Source organism: Dromiciops gliroides, chromosome 1 (assembly GCF_019393635.1).
Source record: "Dromiciops gliroides isolate mDroGli1 chromosome 1, mDroGli1.pri, whole genome shotgun sequence".
Classification (NCBI taxonomy): domain Eukaryota; kingdom Metazoa; phylum Chordata; class Mammalia; order Microbiotheria; family Microbiotheriidae; genus Dromiciops; species Dromiciops gliroides.
This window is the reverse complement of record NC_057861.1, coordinates 208,274,731-208,290,187: the sequence shown is the minus strand read 5'-3', so window position 1 is coordinate 208,290,187 and position 15,457 is coordinate 208,274,731. Positions and strand designations below refer to the sequence as shown.

General features: G+C 37.1%; 1 protein-coding gene and 1 pseudogene across 1 annotated transcript in view; both read left to right on the top strand.

Moving 5' to 3' along the window:
- The window catches only part of DOK6 (docking protein 6), a 718,344-nt gene that overhangs the window by 66,858 nt on the left and 636,029 nt on the right, over positions 1-15,457 (top strand). The window lies entirely within an intron of this gene.
- On the top strand, positions 3,475-4,085 carry LOC122743009 (annotated as a pseudogene).

Genomic DNA, 15,457 nt, shown 5'->3' with positions numbered 1-15,457 from the left:
TTTCAACACAGTCCTGTGTCCTAGCTTTCCTTAGAAGTAAAAATAACATAAGGGAACACAAACAGACACACAGAGAAAATCACTCCAGAATGTCATTCAGAATCCCTTTACTAGTCCACTGAAAGTCCCCACCTGTCTGATTTTCTTTTCCTACTTCTAGTGCATAGCTGTACCATTTCAGTAGAGTGGGCCAGCGAATAAATTCACAACCCAGAATTTTAGGTTGTCTTTTTATACACTGCCTATAAATCTACTCACTGGTCCTGCTTTACTGAGTATATCAGCTGTCCTTACTGCTTGATTGTGGTAACAGCTGGTGACATTAGAAGGAAAGAGAAAATGTAGAATCTCTAATCTACTCATCTTCTAACGATGTCAAAAGAAATTGTTAACATTGCCTGATGAAGCCATGCTATTTATGTTCACCTTTCCTATTCAAACTATTCCCAATTCAAGCTTTAATAATATATATATATATATTTATATATATTGTTAAACATAATATATATTATTAAATATAATATATATATATATATATTCTAGATTCTTGTCAGAAATCAAAGTGAAGCTCATTGACCTTTAATCTATGAAGGCTTGCAATGTACAACGTTTCCCCTGTTTTATAGAAGAGAAAACAGACCCAGTGAGATGAAATGACAGATTACACAACCAGTTAGTAGTAGAGCTGCGACTAGAATCTGATTCTGTAACTTCAAGGACTTTTCTGCTTTTGCATCACACACATCTTAATCTCATGTTCCAATTTACTTTCCCTACAGAACCTCAACCCGCCCCATCAAGCAATAGATTTCAATTTGAGTGAGAAAAAAAATTTCTTTGGCAAAGGAAAAAGCTGTCATCTTCCCAAATAATTTGATTATGATCTCTGCCTCTTCTGTTTTAATTTCTTTTCTTTTCAATGCATTCTACAATTACAGACCTTATCTTTCCCTATCCTCTATATTCCTGATTCTTCTGACTGCCTGATCTCTTTGCTTCCTACATTCTAACTAATTATTCCCAGTCTGGATGTGGATCCTGACTAGGCCTAGCCTATCTGCTGCTTTCCTCTGGCCTGTCTGACTCTAATACTTGCCTACCACCCCACTATATACCTCCCTAGTTCAGGTGACCCACTCTGAAATGATAGTAGCTCAGTGTCTACAACCTGGGCTGAAAAACATATTCAAAATGTGGACAGACTTAAAAATAAGATCTATGACCATCTTGAAAACATAGAGGTCAAATATTCTTAACTAATCAAAAATATTTGACGTGATTTCATTAATAATATATCAGTTAAGCTAAATCCACAAAATTCTTGAAGATTGAGCCAACTATTTTTATAGACACCTTTCTTTTACTTATTGAAAATATCATACTCTTTGAAATGTACCCAAGGGCAACTGCAGCTATTTACCTCAGTTTTTGCATAGCAAAGTTACTCAACACATAAGACACAGTGATGAATATGTATCCTTTATCTTTGATTTCTATGTACTTCCAGTAAGTTATTTTGAAAAAGCCTTTTAAGATCCAAATACTGGACAGTGTACATTTAAACATTCTTAATTTTAATAGCACCTATAAAGCCATATCTTAGGTGTTTCAAATTTATAAAGTCAGTACAAAAATGTAATGCTACATATCAACTTTTCATTGGTGAAGAAAACAATTGAAGAATTGAAGAATCTGGCCCACAATAGTAAACTAGAATTAGTGTTCTTCTCTATATCATGTCTATGAAAAATCCATATCAAGGTTTAGTTAGATATTGTGAGTTTATTGTTCCAAATAAAACTAAAACTTTCTAAAGTAAAAACAATGAGTTTTACAAAAACATTAAGAAAATTTTGATATGATTATAAAAAAATATAACAAAAAAGTTTCACTGCCTCCCAAAGATATATTCAATGCATATTTTCTGGAAAGTAGTATATATTATATATGGCAGATACTGATACAAATGTATATATATTTAGTATATGTTTTATATAAATATATCAGCTTCAAAGTGATTTAGTTACTGCTCCAAAAGCTGAAGTCAGAGGCAAATTCAGGTTGTCTTGCTCTTTCCAGTGAAACATGCCACAAGGAGTAGTGGAATAATGCTATACTGGTCATAAGGAAGACTTTGTTGCTAGTCCAGTCTCTGAATCTATTAGATGTGTGATTGAACAGGGGAAGAAGGCATAGGTAACTAAGACTAAAAAACTAATATCAGGAAGGAAAGAAACAAGGATTTATTGACTTTCTACTATGTGGGAGACACTCTGCTAAACACTTTATAGATATCTTTGCAAATATTATCTCGGTTTTCACAACAACCTCAGCCAGGTAGGTAGGTACTAAAGAAACTGAGACAGACAGAGGTTAAGTGATTTGCCCAGAGTCACACATCTAGTAAGTGGCTGAGGCAGTATTTGAACTCTGGTCTTCCTAACTGCATGCCCAGTGCTTTATCTAGCCCTTCACTTAGGTGCCTCATTGAAATCTTCATTACCCATCAATGAAATCACAGACCTTTCATTTATGGATAAAAGACATAGTAAGGTAAAAATAGCAGCTATTTTCTCAAAATCCAGCTATGCCTATGGGGAGGTGGTGGGGATGAGAGAGAAAGAAAGATAAAAATGTATGGGCTATAAAAAAGTGAAAACATTCCATATGGTTTTCCAGTACAGGTCCCTGCAATTGTCATCACTTGAGAATCTCTCTGTTTGAGGAGAGTACTCAGGTTGCATGTTGTTCCATGAAGGGAAATATGTGGTACATTATCTTAATTTATCTACACATACGTTTTTGTAAACAAGATACTGTCCACATAGAATATCATCAAATTCTGCTGTTTCTTTCTATTTTTATCATTAAGAAGCTTGATCTATGCAGTCTGATAATGATCTTATAGATATAAGAAGAGATAAACATGAATCAGCTCTGCCAATCCATGTTGTGTATGAAGCCTAAAATGGGAAAATCAAATGCCTCATTATAGATGAACATGTTGTCCATTTTCTTAGTTGTACATAAAGCAGAAACTGAAACCCAATTCACTGTTAGATCTAGCCCCAATATTATTTCTTTCTCTAGATTTATTAAAAGTAAAATTAAAGTGAAAAGTGAAAAACCCAGTGAACCAATTCAAATTGGAAATAAAGTGATTTATTTTCTAAAACAGTTGAACTGGAACTAAATCCAAATATTAAGATTGTCTTCCACTCAAATATGAAGCCAATAGATCTTTTATTAAGTTTGAGTTATTTTTAAAGATAGCCAAAGCATGGCACATTAAGAAAGTGTCCTAAATTTTTCTGGGTGATGAGATAACCATCTTTACCAATTATGACAACTATGAAAATTAAATAAAAGATAAGATTAAAGTAGTAATAATATTCCTCAGTTTTACCATTTATTAAATGTTCATGGTTGGTATAGTAGGTATAAAGAAGTTTGTACCCTCGGAGTCAGGTGGGGATGGTGCTGGTGGGGCTGCTCACCCTCAGCCCGGGGCCCACACTTAAAGGGGCATCAGGAGCTGCCACCATGGTCCAGAACTTCTTGGTCGCATCAGTTTAGACCCTGCACAGCAGCCCTGCAGCCATGGCTCTAATCAAGGTGAGTGATGCCCTTCCATCTGTGGAGGTATTTGAGGGAGACCCGGGCAAGGTGAACGTGGCAGAGCTTTTCAAAAGCAAGAAGGGGGTGCTCTTTGGAGTCCCTGGAGCTTTCACACCAGGCTATCCCAAGACCCACCTGCCTGAATTTGTGGAGCAGGCTGATGCTCTGAAGTCCAAGGAGGCCCAGGTGGTGGCCTGCCTCAGTGTCAATGATGTCTTTGTGGTCAGTGAGTGGGGTCACTCACAAAAAGCTTGGGGCAAGGTTCAGCTGCTGGCTGACCCCACAGGGGCCTTTGCTAAGACAACTGGGCTGCTACTGGTTGACTTCCTTGTACCCCTGTTTGGGAATCATCTTCTGAAGAGTTCTCCATGGTGGTGCAGGATGGTGGTGTGAAAGCTCTGAATGTGGAGAAAGATGGAACAGATCTCACCTGCAGCCTTGCCCCCAACCTTCTGTCCCAGCTTTGAAGCTGGAGCCTGCACAGAACCAGCTCTGGACTCTGGGCTCTCTCCACAGGGAGTCTTTGGCAAAGACCTCACAATTGGCATCTGGTCCACCAGCTTCTCAAGGTTCTGCAATAAAATAGTTCAGTTTTCTGTCTCTCAAAAAATAAATAAATAAAATAAAAGAGGTTTGTAGCCCTTACTTTGGAGTGAGGAAGACCTGGATTTAAATCATGTTTCTAACACATTTTGACTATGAGATCATGGGTATGTTGCTTAAACTCTCACCGTCCTGGTAACTAGATGAAACTATAGATTGGTAATTATATTAATAAATTTAATAGAAATAGAAATCAACTAAAAGTAAGAAGATTTTAATTCTCTTAATGTTCCCACTGTTGAGTCTACCTGTAATTTTCTTAGTCACAATCTTTTTGTGACTCACTTTCATGTTTTACATATAGGTATACCTTTTTAAGTGATAAATATGCATTGGTACATGTACTCCCTAAGCCAAGAGTCCTCCACATGGAAGAAATCACAAGTCCAAACCAAATATTGTACTTGATACAACCTCACAGGAAGCTTATTAGGAAAACATTGTATAACACTTTCAGCAATTTGAAAGATTTTTTTAAAAGGTGTGGTAAAGTACAAGATGTTATTGATATCCTCCTTAGAGAAACAAAGAGTACTGATTTCACTAAATGTACCTAGTCTAAAGGAGTTATAAAGCAAAGCTATTCAATAGAATTACAACTTGTAGGAAGTTCCCAGTTGAATTGGTCATGAATGTCTGTCTGGTGGTTTTTTCTTAATTTTCTCATATTAAAGCAAGAAGAAGTAATAGAATTTAGAATTAAAAGGATTTTCTCTTCATAATCTATTATTGTCCAAACAACTCAAGGATATGGAAAATAATCATATATTTGGCAAATAATTTTTCCTTTTGGAGTGAGAATTTCAAAGGTGTTTGTTCTTGAATTGCTGAAAATTATGTAGCAATCTATTGTATGCTGAGAGCTTATTTAGATTCCCACAGTGCTACTGGAAATTTTGTTCCCACAAATATTAATGATTTCCTTTCAGCAATGTGCTGAATTGAGATATGTACCTCAATCAAGTAACTAAACTGTAAATTGGAAAAATAAGGTAAGATAATAAAAGGCTTAAAACTAGTAATTTAGTTTTATATGAGATATATGACAGTTCCTGACACTGTAAATAAGCATTAGTTATGCCGATCTTGTTTTTCATCCATGAAACTTCATTTAACTGAGTTCTGGGCAAAGATGTTAATCTTCCTTTTTTAATATAAGTATCAAGATAATGCAACCTATCTATGAATACTGTCTATTATTGAGCATTTGAAATATAGCTTTTGAGAGCTTGATTAGGAATAAAAGATGGTGTTATTTTTTTTTTTTGAGAAAGTACAGTAAGGATCATATTTTATGTTCGTGAAGATTTTGGTCTAATCATTTAAAAAGTTGGCAATAGTGTGATTTTAAATAATATTCCTTTAGAAAACAGAAACATTTGACTTGTTTACTGAGAACCAAAGCAACTTTATTACATGTTTAGAAACTAGTCATCTTCAACCAATTTGTGCACTCTTTTTTTTCCCTCCTGGGGCTGATTAATTAATCACAAGGTCAGAAGATGTAATATGAATGCTAAAAGATTCTAATTCACATGTCAGAGATTCTACCTCCCTAATGCTAGTGACTGTAATGTGGTATTATTTTAATTCTTTAATTGCTAATATAGTCTAATATAATTGACATAGTATTCTATCCATGGACTCACTGACAATTATATCTGTAATGCTAACTAGTCACTTTACCTCTTTGTGGACTTATCCAATTTTAAATCTCACAAAAGCCAAGTCCACAAAGAGGTAAAGTGATTAGTTAGCATTACAGATATAATTGTCAGTGAATCCATTAATAGAATCTAAATCTTCTGACTTCTAGTTCAACACTATATCAATTATATTAATATTCATTCCCTAAAGATAATGATGAATCCAAGAGTCTTTTTCACCAATTTTAATGGCAGTAGGAGTTGTCAATAATACCTGAAAAGGTATTTTAAACATAGCCTTTTTATAATGACAAGTTCAATTTTTGAAATCCATAAAGTATGTTAAATTCTTCCCAGATGTTTGAGAAAGCAATAATTTATTATGGTAATACTATTTTCTGCCCTATTTCTAGGGTTGAAACTATTCAACAAAACACATTCAACCATGCCTTCTGCCCCTAGTGTAGAAATAAACACTGTGTGTGCCTTTCAGAAATTTCAGAGACTCATTATAGAGCCATATGAGGCCAGGCTTCTGGTTGACAGTAATGTTAACTGGTGAATGATGAGAATCTACGTAGTCTGCCAAGCCTGATAATGATAACCCTGTGAAATCTCAAGAAGATCTCTTCGATCATTAGGTACCCCTTTGCAAAATACATATTGGTCATTTGAAATTCAGTTGAGGCCACATTACTGTGTATTTATCCTTTATATAAGTAGTTTTTACCCATTTAATTTCATTCTTGTATTTTTCCTTATAGTATACTCCTAACTGTCAGAGGAACAATAGTCACTTTATTGTTGAGGGATATATGAGTTTATTCACTCTAGGCTAATTCTGTCACAAAGCTTATGGACTATGAACATCATTGTCTTTAGGGAATGATGATGCTAAGCTTTTATTTCTTTAAAGAAAGGAATCAATAATAATGCCTGCCTCATGTAGAGATTTCAAATAAGAATACATTTTATTCAAAGCAGTTTCTGGCTCTGATTCTCGGTTCATGTGTCTCCCATCATTATGACCTTCTAGATTAGTGAGTTCATATTTTGGGAAGAGGGTGCTGTAGAGACAATGCTGGAAAATTCCATCTTCCTTTGGGAAGATGTCCTCTGTACCTTGGACAGAAACTGGTGTATAAAGCTTCATTTTCTTTATGACCATTTATTTATTGAAGAATTTTTAAGATGATTCATTCTGTCTGATTAAAAAGAATGATAATTTTTAAAAAATTTTCAAATTTCTAAAAATGTAACTGTATTCTATTTTACTATTCTTTCTGCACAACTAATTCCACTTTCATAGAACAAAAAAATTTAGAGAAGATGAAAAATTCCATAAAGACCCCTGCAGTCATTTAGTGAAACATTTAAATCATGCCATTTTAAATAGACTTTCTATGTACCTTGGTGTATCTTTCCAATAAAAAATAAATGAGCAAAAGCTAGTACTTTATTTTCTGCTATATTTCATTGCTAAGAAAAAAAAGTACTTTGGGCTGCTGACTATGACTTATTTTCAAATTAATCTAAATAAATCATAAGTTTGATATTTAGAGCTTCTGTGTAATGGTCTACCCTTTCTGCAGGCTTTTGTTCTCTTTCAATTCACACAACAGAAATGGTAATAACAACTAGTTATATGGTACTTTGAGGTGTACAAAGTGATTTTGTAAAAAATCTTTGAGAAACACAATACAAATAATGATGCTGCTACTTTATGGAAGAGGAAACTGAAATTCAGAATATAGAACAAGCTTTGACCCCACAAAAGAGATGAAACAATTTAGCTTCAACAAATTTGAGTGCCTTGCTTACATTCAAAGTCCAAGGTAGGATTCAGAGCAAGGTCTTCCAATGAGTGATACAATGCTCATTCCCCAATTTCATCTTGCTTCATTGCACTCAGAAGTTTGTAAATCATCCACTCCCTCTCTCAGATTTAATATTCTAATCTCTCCTTCATCAGCTATAATTTAAGATCATTTAGTAGGCAAACCACTGAAAGCAAAAATCCAGATAAAGTATTGTAAATAAAGCATGATACTAACATGTTTAGTCATTTCTTTGTATCTGTTGAATCTCATGTGAGCTTATTGTTGCCTGATTTTAACTTTATTATCAGAAACACTATTAAATTTAGAGGTGAGTCAGCTGGGAGCATGTTGTTATTAAAAGTTGTTAATGAATTAGCACACTAAAAACTTCAACTAAATGAATTAAAAATTACAGGTTATTCACTGAAATATTAATGTTGGTAATATGAATAAATGTACATGGATTAAGTGTTTGATATTTTAATGGTTCCACATATTTTAGGAATATCCATTGTCCCTATTAAAATTAAAAGGTCACTTTTTGGAAAATACTATTAGGACTAACATTTGTGAATATAAATAATTGACATTTTGTGTATGTTTCCATAAAGATTAGACTTATTAAGTAATGATGAAAGGGTAATATCATTTTATCTTATAGACATAATGATTACATTCAGTTGGTTATGTTTGGCAAAGGCTACAATGGCGTTGTTCCCAGCACAAGTACCAGCTTTTTTCAAATCAGCAACATATTCTTCAAAGGGAATATCTGTTTCTATAAAAGACCTAAAGTCTTCTTTGTGACTGAGCATATAATTAGCAGTTTCTTGTCTGTGTTTGAGATGGTTTTTGGAATGACCTTCTAACTGGTCTCTGAGGGCTCTGAAAAGACAATTTCCATTTCCTGATACCTTACGGAGTTTGAGTCCCAGGGTTTGCAACTGAGTGATAATGCTTGCAAATTGGAACTGTCTATTACCCTTGTACTCTGTTTGGTTTCTTTGCTCTTTAGCAGCTGGTTGAATTTTATCTGAAATTACTTTACCCACAAATGGTGTGGACTTCACATGGGAACAATGAATCCAAGATTCTTTTTCTCCAATTTTAATAGCAGTAGGAGTTGTCACTAATACCTGAAAAGGTCCCTCCAAAGCAGACTGGGTCCCACTGGTCCACTGAAAATTCTTAATATATACATTGTCTCCAGGACTTAAATCATGCAAGGAAAAGTCTAAAGGACCAGCTTGTACAGCAACTCCTGCTTCATGGAGTTCATGTAGCCTACTTTGTAGTTCCTGTATATAGGAGGCAACAGAAGTATCACTTCCCACCAGTGATGTATAGACTGGGGAAAAAGTTTTAGCTTGGATAGGAGGGCAAACAAAAAGCATCTCATAAGGAGATATATGGAGTTTACCTTTTCGTCTACTGTGCAGATAGAATAATGTCAAGGGTAGAACATCAGGCCGTTTCAAATGGGTTTCAGTACATAATTTGCCAATCATGCTCTTAAGCTCTTTATTCATACGTTCAACTTGGCCTGAGCTTTGAGGGTGGTAAGGAATATGAAATCTAGGAGTTACTCCCAAGAAAGAATAAATCTGGGAGAGAATTGAATCTGTAAAATGTGTACCTCTATCAGAGTCAATGTATGCTGGTAGTCCAAAGCAAGGAACAATCTCTTTAAGGAGAGTTTTGGCCACAAAGCCAGCAGTTGCTCATGGGGCAGGAAAAGCCTCCACCCATTGAGTGGGCTGGTCAACAATAACAAGGCAAAATTTATATTGTCCTGCTTTGGGCATAGAAATAAAGTCAATTTGTAGATGTTCAAAAGGTGTATATGCCAAAGGGCGCCCTCCATATGCTTTAGCATGGAAAGCATGTTGATTGTAAGACTGACATGTGGAGCAGCCCAAGGAGATTTGAGATGCTATGTTAGTTATACCTGGTGCTAACCAGGTCTTTCTAACTGAGTCCACAATGCCTTGTGTGCCAAAATGGCCTTTCTTATGAATAGAGAGGCATACCTGGTGATAGAATTTCCAAGGGAGAAGTGGTTTTCCCTCCGAAGACATCCAGACTCCATTGATCTGTTTAGCCTTGAATCTCTTTTTCCACCTTTCTACTTCAGAATCATCATAAATTAGGTGGAGAGAAACATCCTCAGAAGGTGAGAGGTTAAATACATGCTCAGGGTCTTCTAAAGCAGCAAGCATAGCTGCTGAATCAGCTTGTGCATTCCCCATTGAAACAGGATCACTATTCCCTGTGTGGGCAGGACAATGTACAATTTCTAGAGCAGAGGGAAGTTTCAGGGCAGATAGGAGGTCCTTGATAAGGTCTCCATTAGCAATAGCTTTGCCAGAGGATGTTAGAAAGCCCCTCTGTAGCCAAAGCATGCCTACAGCATGGCATACAACGAAGGCATATCTGGAGTCAGTATAAACGGTAGCGCACTTCCCTTTGGCTATGTTACAGGCTTTAAGAGCCACAAGTTCAGAAGCTCGTGCACTAAAATGTGAAGGCAGAAAAGCTGCCCAGATAATATCATAATCAGAAACTACAGCAGCCCCAGGGAAATGGGTGCAATCTTTCATAAACAAAGAACCATCTGTATAGAGGACAATATCAGAGTTCTCTAAAGGTCCAAAAGGTCATCATGGGGTTTCTCAGCCATATCAACTAAAGAGGCACAGTCATGCAATGGCTCCCCCAAGAGTGGTAAGTTAGGGAGCAGTGTTGCTGGGTTAAGGAATGTACAGCGTTTGATATTTTTATGACCTAGCAGGGTTACTTCATATTTAGCCAGTCTTTGGTCTGAAAAGGCTTGTGTTCTATGGCATAGTAAGAGGGCCTCTACTTCGTGGGGACATTGTATTATAAGAGGATTACCTAGGACCAAATCAGAGGCTTTTTCTACCAAAAGGGCTATAGCCGCCACTGCCCTGAGGCAGAGTGGCACCCCAGAGGCCACAGAATCTAGTTGGCTCGAATAATAAGCTATTGGATGCTAGACAGGTCCCAGTGACTGAGTCAGGACCCCAGAAGCTGCTCCCTTCTGTTCATCCACAAAAAGAGTAAAAGGCTTACTGTAATCTGGGAGTCCTAGTGCAGGTGCTGATAACAATGTCCGCTTCAATTCTGTTATAGCTGAGAGATGCTGGGAATCCAGCTGTAAAGGTTCTGGGACAGAATTTTTGGTTAGACCTATAAGAGGCTTAGTAATTTCACCAAAAGAGGGTATCCATTGTCTGCAATACCCAGCTGCTCCCAGAATGGCCCTTAACTACTTCTTAGTAGAGGGAACAGCAAGTTGTGGAATAGCCTGGACTCACTTACGAGAGACAGAGTGAGTTCCAGCAGACAGAATGAAGCCCAAATATTCTACCTGAGGTAAACACCATTGTACCTTTGACTTAGAGACCTTGTGGCCTCTCTTGTATAGTTCTAATAATAAATTGCGGCTGTCTTCCTGACAGGGGTCAGCATCAGGGGAGGCTAAAAGTAAATCATCAACATACTGCGCTAAAGTGGAACCTTTAAAAATAATAGAGGCCAGGTCCTATTGTAAAATTTGAGAAAATAATGTAGGACTGTCCACAAATCCCTGTGGGAGTCTAGTCCAGGTCCACTGTGTATTTTTCCAGGTAAAGGCAAATAAATACTGGAAGTCCTCATGCACTGGTATAGAGAAAAATGCAGAGCAGAGGTCTACCACTGTGAAGCATGTAGCCTCACATGGGATTGAAGAAACTATGGTGGCAGGATTAGGGACTATAGCATGTCTAGGAATAACATAATTGTTAATAGCTCTAAGATCTTGTACAAAATGATAAACAGGTTTGCTATATGGGCCAGGCTTGGGTTTTTTAAATGGAAAAATGGGAGTATTACATGAAGAATGATGGCATGGGACAATAATACCCTGACTTTTCAGAGCCTTAATTATAAGGGTGATCCCTTCTATAGCTTCTTTAGACAATGGATACTGTGAAATGGATGGAGGTGGTCCCCCTTTAACTTTAATAGTAACAGGCATAGCAGATTTAAGGAGCCCCACTTCAGTAGAGGATGAGGCCCATAGGGACTCAGGAATGTCAGAGGGGTTTCTGGATGTATCCCGTACTGCTCCTTGAGCGTCTGCAATCAAAATTGGTAATAAATGAACAGTATCCTCGGGCAAACACAGAGAGACAGCCCCATCTGGAGCACAAGATATGATTGCTCTAAGTTTACAAAGGAGATCACAACCTAATAAATTTATAGGGGCATCGGGCATAAGTAAAAATGAATGTTCTACAGTTAAAGGCCCCATAGATACCATGCAAGGGGTTAATTCTGCCACTCTTTGGGCCTTACCTGAGACTCCTACGACATTTAAAGATCCAATAGCATTGCATCCAGGTTCTGGTTTACACACTAAGACTGATTTAGAAGCTCTTGTATCTAACAGACAATCATAATACGTGTCCCCAACTTTGAGGGTCACATGGGGTTCGTTACTCTTGGGAGGTGAATGGATTGGTACAAGAGGGTTCAAATATTCAGGATCTGGAAAAGTAAAGCTTTCTGTATTTATTTTCCACTCCTGCCCTGGACACCACCAGTCCTGTGTCTCCCTCCAAGGGATTCTAGGGTTACCACGATTCTGATTCTGTCCCTCTGTACCTCCCTGATAGGGTCTACGATTATACTGATTCTGGTTTTAATAAGATCTGTAATTATCTTGGTTGTTTCCTTTCTGGTAAAAATTTCCATAATTATTCTGGTTTCTCCTGAAAAATATTCCAGACCCTCATTTCTTACTTTCTAATTCTACATTCTCGCAATGAGTGTCCTTGTTTTTCACAGTACTGACACACCTTAGGGGTTTTGTACTGACCTTTAAATGCCTGACCTGCAAGTGCTGGTGCCAGAATGCTTTGCTTAGCTGTATTGTCTTCATTCGCCTCAAAGATATAGGTGGCAATTTCTTTAAGCCTTTCTATAGCCATATCTTTCCAGCCTGGACACTGTGTCATAAAAAATTTACAGATTTCTGGCAATGATTGATATACAAATGTATTATATACAATATAGGAGTCTTTTGAGTCTAGCGGGTCCAGTCTTGTAAATTGCCTAGCAGCTTCACAAAGTCTATAATAAAATCCATTAGGTTGTTCATTAGGCTCCTGAGTGAGTTTTAAAAATTTTTGCCAGTTGTCAGATTTCTTAGAACAGGATTCCATTCCTTTCAGTAGCATGTCCCTAGCACTTTTTAATTCTTAGAATTGCTGTGGATCATTATAATCCCAGTTTGACTCCTAGAGAAGCCACTCTGGTAATGTTTCCCCAGAGGCCACCAAGGAATTTCCTGCTGTGACAATATCTGCAATTTCACTTGGGGATAGTATAATTTCCATAAGACAAGTGATATTGGCCCAAGTGGGTTGATATGTATTAAATATAGACCTTAACTGTGAAATTACTGACTTCGGATTCTGATCAAACCTAGGTATAAGTTTCTTCCATGCACACAGATCCTTTGGACTGAATGGGCTATATACTTTATGCTGTGCTCCCCTGCGGGCTGTAACATTCTGTAGGGGAAGCAGATTCTGTTGATCTGATTCTAAAGACTGGTCTAAATCTGTTTCTGAACTCAGGCCATCTCCAATAGAGGGACCTGTACTGGTATCCCTCTGAACACATGGTCTACTATGGTCATATCTCTTCCTCTCTTTACAGCTTTTTTGGAAAAAATACCACATTGCAATAATGACAATAACGAGAATAAAATTTATAACCATTTGAGCTATAGTGATAGTGATACAGTAAAGTTCTAATTTAGTTGTAATGCTTCCAGTAATATTGTATATATGCTCAGTGGGAAAGAAAAACTCTCCCATAGCATTGTTCCAAAGATTTTTTACTGTATTTGTGAGGAGGAAACCAGCAATGCCATGAATAAGTATTGAGCAGGCCAACAGTTTAAATTGGGACAATATGCTATCCCAAAATATGCCAATTAGAATATACAAGAGGGGAGCCAAATATTCAATCATGGTGCAGTTCAAAATGAATTGGCTTTTCTCTGACCAGCAAGATAAATGCTAAGGTTTTTTAAGAGCAAGGGAGATTGCCTAAGGGGGCAGTGGGGGAGAGACAAGAAGGTCCCCCAGGTTAGTTGGCTCATGGCCAAATAAGGGGAAGGGGGTGGGTTAAAGAAATTCACTAGGTTAATCAACTCCTGGTTGACTTGCCAAAAACTGTAGGGACCAGTTTTTAATTGGGGAGTGTTAGCTAAGCGGCTCGCTGCAATATTGGGGCAAGGAAGGAGACTGGCATCCTTCCTCAAAACAGAATAGGATTTATTTTAACAAGAACAAACTTTAAAAAAACCACACACACACATACACACACAAACAGGATCAGTGGGATCAAGGGAAAGAAAATAAAATGGGGAAAGGGAAATTATACAACCTGTAACCACCACCCAGGAATCAGCTGAGAATATGCAGCAGAACACCTGTTGTTCCAGTGTCCACCTAGAATGCTCAATTCTTCTCCCCCAATCCCAGAAAAACCCCACACAGCCCCAGCCAATGGGATGGCCACTCTGACAGTCACATGACTGCCCTCACTAGGCTTCCAATCATTATAATTTTGCCAGGTCCATGTAGGCGTCGGCGAGTGGTGATTACGTGAGGTGCCAGCACCATGGCAATGGCTACAACCAGTGGGTGGAGCACCGTGTGGTTTGTGGAGCCCAGGCCAGTACACACCAAGGCATAAAACCTCAAATAACAATTAATTCTTTACACTTTGAGCACTATATCATATCCTAACATACACAGGTGCCCCTGTTTTCTGTTTGCTAAATTATGGATATGAACAATATGATCTATTGTATTATAGTAAACACTAGTTGTAGTAAACACCAGTAGCTACCTATTAACCTCAAGACCAAATATAAAATCATTCTTTTGGAATTTAAAGCTCTTCATGACATACCCCATTCCTGCCTTATACATGTCCTTGTATTCTATGGATTCCCATACCCTTTACAATGCATCCACAATGGCCTACATTCTTTTCCTCATATACCTCATTCCATCTCCCCCATTGGTGCCTTTACACTTGCTCTTTCTCATGCATGGAATGCTCTTGCTCCCAACTTCTAGCTCTTGTAATCCCTTAATATTAAGCTCAATTATCATTTCCTCAAAAAATTATATTTATGAAAATATTTAGCATGGTGCCTGGCACATAGTAGGCATTTAATAAATGTTTCTTCCCCCTTCTTCCAGGAGGTTTTCTATGCATTTATTTTATATTCATCTTGCATGTGTATACATATCCAAGATAAATGTAGAACATTTTGGAGACACAGACAGACATAATGACAGACCCACATAGTCAGTGAAAGAGAGAGAAATAGAGGGAGACAGAGAGATAATATACATGTGTGTACACACACATATATGGGTAGAGAGAATATATAATATGTTTATGTACATCTAATGTATGTGTACATACACATACACTTTAGTATAGACACATATGTGTATATTTTCCCCTGATTTAAAATGCAATCATCTTGAACGTAGAATATTTTTGTTTTGTTTTGTTTTTCCTATCTTCTTCACTTAGCTCATTGCCTGGCATATAGTATTTAACAAATTTTGCTTGATTTTATTTCTTTTTTTCTAATTATTTCTCCTAAATTCTGAGATATGTTCAATCTGAGATATGTATATGTTCAAACCGTTTTGAAACCCTGTTCAT